Here is an 8,917-nt window from a genome sequence, read left to right on the forward strand (position 1 = left end):
TTGCTTGTAGGCTATAAACCTATATAGCGTGTTACTGTACTGAATGTCATAGACAGTTGTAACATAATGTTAAGTATTTGTGTATCTAAACATAGAAAAGGTGCAGTAAAAATACAGTATAAAAGATTAAAAATGGGATATGTGTATAGGGCACTTGTGAATGGAGCCTGTAGGACTGGAAGTTGCTCTGGATGAGTCAAGGAGTGCGCAGTGAGTGACTGTGAAGGCCTAGGACATTACTGTACACTACTGTGGACTTTATGAACACTGTACACTTGGGCTATACTAAATTTACTTTTTAAATTTGTCTTTAATAATCTTATTTTGCTGTAACTTTTATAATAACTTAAATTTTAAAAAAACTTTTTGATTCTTTTGTAGTAACACTTAGCTTAAAACACAAACACATTGAACAGATGTACAAAAATATTATCTTTATAATCTTTATTCTATAAGCTTTTTTCTATTTTAAAAGTTCTTTCTTTTTTCACTTCAAACTTTTTTGTTGTTGAAAACGAAAACATAAACTTACACATTAGCCTAGGCCTACTCAGGGTCAAAATCATCAAGATGCTACCGGGCAGTAGGAATTTTTCAGTTCCTAGGGGCCACCATCATATATGCAGTCCCTTGTTGACTGAAATGTCATTATGCAGTGCATAGCTGTATTACGAAACCATTTTAAATAATGTGCATTTGTAGCTAGGTGTTATCTACCATTAGACAATAATCCTGACAGATCAACTATATAAATACGAAAGATAAGTTCTGAAAGTAGCTGTAGTGTTTTCCATAGTGGTTAACATGCCTTATAATGGAATAGAAAAATGTCCCTTCTTAAATATTTAAAATACAAGATTCTGTTTGAGGTAAGCCTCAATACGTGAACAAAAGGAAGGCTTTTTATCTCTTTTGAGCAAAATGTTTATTGAGCAACTTTGGCACAAAAATGTAAGGATCCATCATAGTGAATATTGTTCATAAAATCCTAATTCACTTTAAACTCATTAACGATGAACTTTTTAACTCACTAAAAGAAACACATACACAAAGCTACTGATAATTTTGTATGTTAAAATACTACCGGTACATATTTTTTGTTAAATATGTGTACTTATCCAATATATTTTTAAAACGTTTGTTAATGTTGTAGATATAAGGAATTGTTTATTTGTCCCCATGTCTCAAATATAAGGCTTTTTTTTTTGAGACAGAGTCTCACTCTGTCGCCCAGGCTGGAGTGCAGTGGTGCGATCTTGGCTCACTTCAAGCTCCACCTCCGGGTTCACGCCATTCTCCTGCCTCAGCCTCCCGAGTAGCTGGGAATACAGGTGCCTGCCACCACGCCTGGCTAATTTTTTGTATTTTGTTTAGTAGAGACGGGGTTTCACCATGTTAGCAAGGATGGTCTCTATCTGCTGACCTCGTGATCCGCCTGCCTTGGCCTTCCAAAGTGCTGGGATTACAGGCGTGAGCCACTGTGCTCGGCCATATAAGGCTTTTTAAAGTAGTGCTGTTGGATGCAGGTAAGATAATTCAGAGAAAAATTGTAGACTTTACAGTATCACTAAGTTTTTTTCTGCATATACAAAATTCTACTGTGTGGATACGTGAGTTAAACTATATCCCAGGTGAAAACATAAATAGTAGAATTCTACTGGAAATATATCTCTTAAAGAGAGGAATCATGACCGTACTTTGCCTATGCAAATAAAAAAAGAAATGTTTGCATTGCTAAAAAGAAAATTGCCCCAGGAGCTAGCATAATATTTTATTTTATGTTAATAATAAGTAGGAAAATAAACATTTTAGAAGATAAAGCCAACTGGGGAATGGCTGTAATTGGAATAGATATTTGATATGATTTGATAAATTAGATTGTTACTACTTCATTGAATAACGCCTACTGAATCTGAAAGAAATCACTTAGAAGTTTTATCTATCGATTGTATCTTACATTGTCTTGAAAACGTTAGCAATTTCAAAATATATTTTTGTTAAATTTTTCCTTAAAAATCATTAACAACTTATGGTGCTTTAGCTGATGTAAGGTGCTTTTCTTCATAGCTCAGTACATATCCATGGATAACTGAAAAGAAAGACTAATGTTTAAATAAGTGAAGTAAGCGGGTGTGAGTTTAGGCTTCTTTTAATGTTCTTTTTGTATTGCCCTCATGTGACTCTCCATAGCAATGCATTCTTTGACAGTGGTAGTGAGGAAGGGTTGAGAGTTGCAAGAATTTTGGAATGGAAGGTGAACCTATTGAAAATTCATAGTTAAATTGATCTTTGGCAATGTATGCTTCACAAAGTGCTAATCACACTTTGGTTTTAAAATATAAGCCAAACTTTTTAAAGATGTTAGACATTGAATAGTAAAATGCATTCATGTGCCACATAACGATGTTTCGGTCAATGACTGACTGCATATACGACAAATTCCCATAATATTATCATGTCATACCATAGAGCCTAAGTGTGTAGTAGGTTATACTATCTAGAGTTGTGTAAGTACACTCTGTGTTGTTCACGCAATGACAAATGAATTTCTCAGAATGTATCCCCATTTTTAAGCAATGCATGACTGTAGATCAATTTATCTTATATTTAAATTTTCTGAGGTAGTTTTGGGCAAACTGTAGAGTCTATTGAAACATGAAATAAAAAACCAAACACCGCATGTTCTCACTCATAGGTGGGAATTGAACAATGAGAACACATGGACACAGGAAGAGGAACATCACACACCGGGGCCTGTTGTGGGGTGGGAGGAGGGGGGAGGGATAGCATTAGGAGATATATCTAATGTTAAATGACGAGTTAATGGGTGCAGCACACCAGCATGGCACATGTATACATATGTAACAAACCTTCACATTGTGCACATGTACCCTAGAACTTAAAGTATAATAAAAAAATTAAAATTAAAATTAAAATATATGTGTAGATATCTGAAAATGTGCCTTTCTGTTATGTCAAGAGCCCTAGAACAATTCTATTTTAGAGGGACTTAAAACAAGAATTAGATTGTGTGGTTTAAATCTGAAGAATTAGATTGTGTGGTTTAAATCTGAAGACTAGCTGAACTTGTCCAGTCAGCTGTAATTCGTCTCAAGGTCAGATCTGGAGAAGTGGATGCTGTTCTTAGCAGCTATCCAGTAATTGCCTGTTTCTGACAAAGAAAGTACGGAGCTATCGAAGTGCTTCTTGTATCCTTAGAGAATACATCTTGCAGCCCTGTATGAAGGTTACTGGGTGGTTGGAAGCCACAGAAATGGTAACCTCTGAAATCAAAGAAAATTCAGCCAGGGTTTGTAAAGGAAAGGGGAGAAGAGTTGGTCATATCCAGATTGCTGATCTCTTAAAGGAAGTGATCCCCAATAAGAGAAATAAGAGAAGGGCCATCTCTTTTTTTTTTTTTTTTTTGCTAGACATCCTTCTTGAAGTTGTATCTGCCTCCTTTTTCCTTGATCTTCCTTGTACCCTTTACTTAAAGTCACATTTGATTGGTGACTCTTTTTCAGAACTGATGTCTATCATTGGTACCAATTATGACAATAGACACCTTGCTCCAAGTTGGGGCAAACCCTAGTCTCTCTTTCCTTTATGTTAATTTATTTTTCTGTTCTTTATAGCCTTCTCCATCAGTCATCTTGGGAAAACTTTATAAATAAGTGACTAAAAATACAAGTTTCAAAGGTAGATCCTCAGAATTCTTGATACATGACAAGAGTTTTCATTGATCTAAATAGAAATAAAGACAATTTTCTGAAAATTTCAGGTTGTTTTAAAAAATTAAACTTACTCAGTCGTATCTTTTACTCTTTATTCAAGTGTCCTTTCATGAAATTATAATGATAGTAGTTGGAGTTTTGTTTATGTTTGGTTTTAATACTCTTACTTGGCAAAACAAGATGTTGGCAACCATTATTACTCAAAATTTTTGGAAATTTTTATTGATCTTTGAATTTTTTTTTTTTTTTTGAGACTGAGTCTTGCTCTGTCACCCAGGTTGGAGTGCAGTGGCGCGATCTTGGCTCACTGCAACCTCCACCTCCCAGGTTCATGCCATTCTCCTGCCTCAGCCTCCCGAGCAGCTGGGACTACAGGTGCCCACCACCACGCCCAGCTACTTTTTTGTATTTTTAGTAGAGATGGGGTTTCACTGTGTTAGCCAGGATGGTCTTGATCTCCTGACCTCGTGATCCACCTGCCTCGGCCTCCCAAAGTGCCGGGATTACAGGCATGAGCCACTGCGCCCCGCCGATCTTTGAAATTATTTAAGTGAAATTCCTTTGGAAAATTTTGCACATAGTGACCTACTAACCACTGGAGCAAAAATATGTAAATCTACTTGTTTAATGTGTTCTTTAGGAAAGACCACCACACGTAATTTAAAGGAAACATGATTGTCTTTTACTACACTCCAAATGTGGGTCATGTGTACTGCAGCAACGCAGAACCTGACTAGGCCATCCTTCTGTGGCGGCTCTAATCTTATTGGTCACATGAAGGGGTGTGGCTTGCAGGAACTTTAACCTTAGAAAGACAACCCTAGAAGGAGCTAAATCTTTGGGGATTTAGTTTCACATTCAGGTTACGTTGTAGCCATTTTCTTTTTCTTGTTTTACTAGGCTTTTTCCATTACTTTGTCTGGGTTTTTAATTTTGCTGGTAGGTTTGTAAGCTTTACTACTATATGTGTGTGGGTAAGAGTTTCCTATTAAAAAGCAGACAGGCAATGATATAACTTAAATGGTTTTTCCAGCCATTTAATAAAAGGTTTTACTTGGAAAAAAATAGTAAATGTGAAGACAAAAAGTGATCTCCTTACATTTTCTATACTGTAAGCACAATTGTTTGTTTTGATTTTTTAAAAATTAATAAAGATGATTAGAAGTGAAGTGTTAGTTTAAAAATTCAAAATTTGAAAGATATTTTTACTGGTGAGAGACTTCAAAAAATTCATTTTAAATATGCATGAATGAACATTTTTTCACAGTATTTGAGTATATTTGGTCAGATTATTTTCACAAGGCTAAAAAACTTACAGTATCTTAGCTGTTAAATATTGCAGATTTCTTTTAGAAAGTACACACATTTAGCAGGTTTAGAACTTTGAACAGACTTTCACAAGACAATCGCACAGCATATTTATTTTCATAGTGATTTAGTGTAATTACGATGGTAATTTGGGAAATAAATTAGCTTTAGCAAATTTTACTGTAATTTTTTTTTATTTAGGGCACATACCTTAGTAATTTAATTGTGAAAGCTACGCTTTTGCCTTTAATTGAAGCTTTTAGCATGGTTTACTTTAAATGTGCTAAATCACTAAATTTTGTTCCTTTAGATATGATACAGTTGAAGGCATGTAAGGCGGGGGATTGTTTTTCCAAAGACATAGCAGTTTTACTATACAGGGATTTTTAATATTTAAATTTTGAATTTAAAAGAAGATTTTTTCTTTTTCTTTGAGATGGTGTCCTGCTCTGTCACCCAGGCTGGAGTTCAGTGACACGATATTGGTTCACTGCAACCTCTGCCTCCTGGGTTCAAGCAATTCTCCTGCCTCAGCCTACCAAGTAGCTGGGATTACAGGCATGCACCACCACGCCCAGCTAATTTTTGTATTTTTAGTAGAGACAGGGTTTCACTATGTTGGCCAGGCTGGTTTCGAACTCCTGATCTTGTGATCTGCCTGCCTTGGCCTCCCAAAGTGCTGGGATTACAGGTGTGAGCCACTGTGCCTGGCCTAAAAGAAGATTTTGAAACATCATTGCATGTTTTCTCTGCAGTCTCTTATTTTCCCCCTAGAGTTATTTAAATAATAATTTAGGTGGCAAAATTACTTGCTCCTTCCCAAGGATAAAGTAAAATAAACATTTTATAGATGAGTTATGTAAGTAGGAATAGATATTTAATTCTCTCTGATTTCTAATTTAATGTATTTACAATCACAGTTATATTGTTGAATAATATTAAGTTGCTTAAATACACATATTCAGTTACTTAAGTTTAGCAATTAAAAATCATTTTTAGATTATTTCTTTTCTAGAGCCTAAAAAAGATTTTTGTGGTGTTAGGGGACAGTGGGAATTATAGACTCCTTGAAAATCTAGCAAAAGTTTTGGACCCTTTCACCGGAAGAATACTGGCAAACACAAACACACATTTGGTATGCTGTTTCAGGGCAGTCACTGACACTGGGTGTGCTCAGGAGATCAGAAGCAACTATATTAAAAACACCTGCCATTAATATGAGGCATATATTATTAAGAAGGATCTCATCAACTTTTAACAAAAAAAAATATTTACACTTGAAAATGTATTTTGGCTGACTCCACTTTTTGTTTTGTTTTGTTTTGTTTTTTGAGACAGAGTCTCAGTCTGTCACCCAGGCTGGAGTGTGGTGGGGCGATCTTGGCTGACTGCAACCTCTGCTCACTGCAACCTCTGCCTCCCAGGTTCCAGCGATTCTCCTACCTCAGCCTCCTGAGTAGCTGGGACTACAGGCATGTGCCACCACACCCAGCTAATTTCTGTATTTTTAGTAGATACGGGGTTTTGCCATGTTGGCCAGGCTGGTCTCTAACTCCTGGCCTCAGGTGATCTGCCTGCCTCGGCCTCCCAAAGTGCTGAGATTATAGACATGAGCCACTGCGCCTGGCCTGGACTTCCTCTTCTGAGTGCCCTGCTGACCTGTCCTGATGATGACTGTTCCTGCAGAGGTCTGCAGAACCCCGTTACCTGGCCCTGAGATCATGGAGTGCTCCATGAATGAGGACCATCCTGGCTACGGAAGGAGGGGACATGTGAGTGCGCCGGGAGGAGGATCACCCGCCTGGGCTGGGCGAGGGAGGAAGCAGGCAGGGCTGGGTCGGTGCCCCTGGCACTGGGTAAGTGGCCCTGGGCCCTCTCACTTCCAGGTGGAGCACTGGCGTCATCATGTACGTGCTGCTGGCTGGCTCCCCACCCTTCTGGCACCGGAAGCAGATGCTGATGCTGAGGATGATCATGAGTGGCAACTACCAGTTTGGCTCACCCCAGTAGGATGATTACTCGGACACCGTGAAGGACCTGGTGAGAGGCGAGGCCGACTGGCTCCTGGGCTCGGCCGCAATGCCAGGCTCCCTTGCCCAGGGAGGCCCCGCCTCTCCTGACGTGCTGGAGGGGACCTGCCTTAACGTTCTCAGGTACCCTCTCCTCCCCTTCCAGGCCTCCCGATTCCTGTTGGTGCAACCCCAGAGCTGCTGCACAGCAGAAGAGACCTTGGCACACCCCTTCTTCCAGCAGTACGTGGTGGAGGAAGTGCGGCACTTCAGCCTCCAGGGGAAGTTCAAGGTACGAAGCCTCCTGACCCAGGCCCTGCAGCAGTTGTCGCCAGCTCCCCAAGTGCAAACCTCTAAGCCGTCTCCTCTCTCAGGGGTCCTTATACCCCGCGGGTTTCCAGAGTACCCACCCCTCCCCTCCCAGCCGCCCTGTGATGGCTTCAGAGATGGCAGGTGTCAGCCCACTGGCTCCATCCCTGAGGATGCTGGCCAAGTGGGAAGTGGGGGACACTAGGAGGGCCCCGCAGAAGCCACCCAAGGCTTCGTGGCAAAGGAGCCCAGAGAGTCCTGTGCTGGAGGGGCAGGGTCTAGCAGGGCGGGGGCTGCAGCCCAGCTTCTCCGCCTGGCCCTGCAGGTGATCGCTCTGACTGTGCTGGCTTCAGTGCGGATCTACTACCAGTACCGCCGGGTGAACCCGGTAACCCGGGAGATCGTCATCCGAGACCCACCCCTACACCCTCCAGCCTCTGTGCCGGCTAATTGATGCCTACGCTTTCCGAATCTATGGCCCCTGGGTGAAGAAGGGGCAGCAGCAGAACTGGGCAGCCCTTTTCAAGAACACACCCAAGGCCGTGCTGCTCTCCCTGGCCGAGGAGGACTACTGAGGGGCTGGCCAGTCAGGAAGGGCTGGGGGGCAGGTGGGGAGGGGAAGCCATGGAAATACAAGTCAAAGGGGTAAGATGCATGCAGGCCTCTGCAGAAGGAGCGCTTGGCCCTGGCCAGGAACCCCTGGAGCTGAGGCCACGATCCCCTCTCGAAGGCTGTGCACAAGGGAAGCGGGTGTTCCCACCACACAGCAATACCTGCAGGCTGGGGCAGGCCCTGGGTTGGCAGAGATCACACGTGGCCTGAGAACCAGGAACCCCCTGCTCCTCCACTTCCTAGATGAGCCGCCATCTCCGTTTTTCTTTAGGGGAGGCCCAGAGTTACTGACACTCGGGCCCTCTGCCTTTAGGGTCCCAGGGTGAAGATGAAAGACACAGAAATGTCTGAGGTACACAATCGCAGGAGATTTTTTTTGACCCCATGACATCCAGTGACAGTGTGGGAGCAGGCTACTCTCCAGGGACATGTTTCTGGAGGCATATGGAGAAGGGGGCCCAGGTGAGGTGGCTCACACCTGTAATCTCAGCACTTTGGGAGGTCGAGGTGGGACAATTGCTTGAGGCCAGGAGTTCGAGACCAGCCTGGGCAACATAGTGAGATCCCATCACTACAGAAATTCAAAAAATTAGCCAGGCATGGTGGTGCATACCTGTAGTCCCAACTACTCAGGAGGCTGAGGTGGGAGAATTGCTTGAGCCCAGGAGCTCAAGGCTGCAGTGAGCTGTGATCACCACTGCACTCTAGCCTGGGCAACAGAGCAAGACCCTGTCTCAAAAAAAAAAAAAAAAGAAAAGAAAAAAAATGGAAGGGGAAGCTTCTGATATTTGTCTTTCTGGAGTACTGTTTGCTTTGTGATTTCCACAATGCACTGCTTCACCTAGTACATAATTTGTTCTCCCAGACCCTTTTAGGACTGAACTGTGCTTTAGATAGTTACATGCCTGCCTGCTACACAGTGGAAACTAGTTTTCTTCAGAGGGA

The 8,917-nt window shown here is 41.7% G+C and overlaps 1 pseudogene; it reads left to right on the forward strand.

The window, feature by feature from the left end:
* Positions 1 to 6,712: 6,712 nt before the first annotated feature.
* LOC100460150 (phosphorylase b kinase gamma catalytic chain, skeletal muscle/heart isoform-like) lies at positions 6,713 to 8,001 on the forward strand (annotated as a pseudogene).
* The last annotated feature ends 916 nt before the right edge of the window (positions 8,002 to 8,917 follow it).

The sequence above is a fragment of the Pongo abelii genome, chromosome 6 (genome assembly GCF_028885655.2).
Source record: "Pongo abelii isolate AG06213 chromosome 6, NHGRI_mPonAbe1-v2.0_pri, whole genome shotgun sequence".
NCBI lineage: Eukaryota > Metazoa > Chordata > Mammalia > Primates > Hominidae > Pongo > Pongo abelii.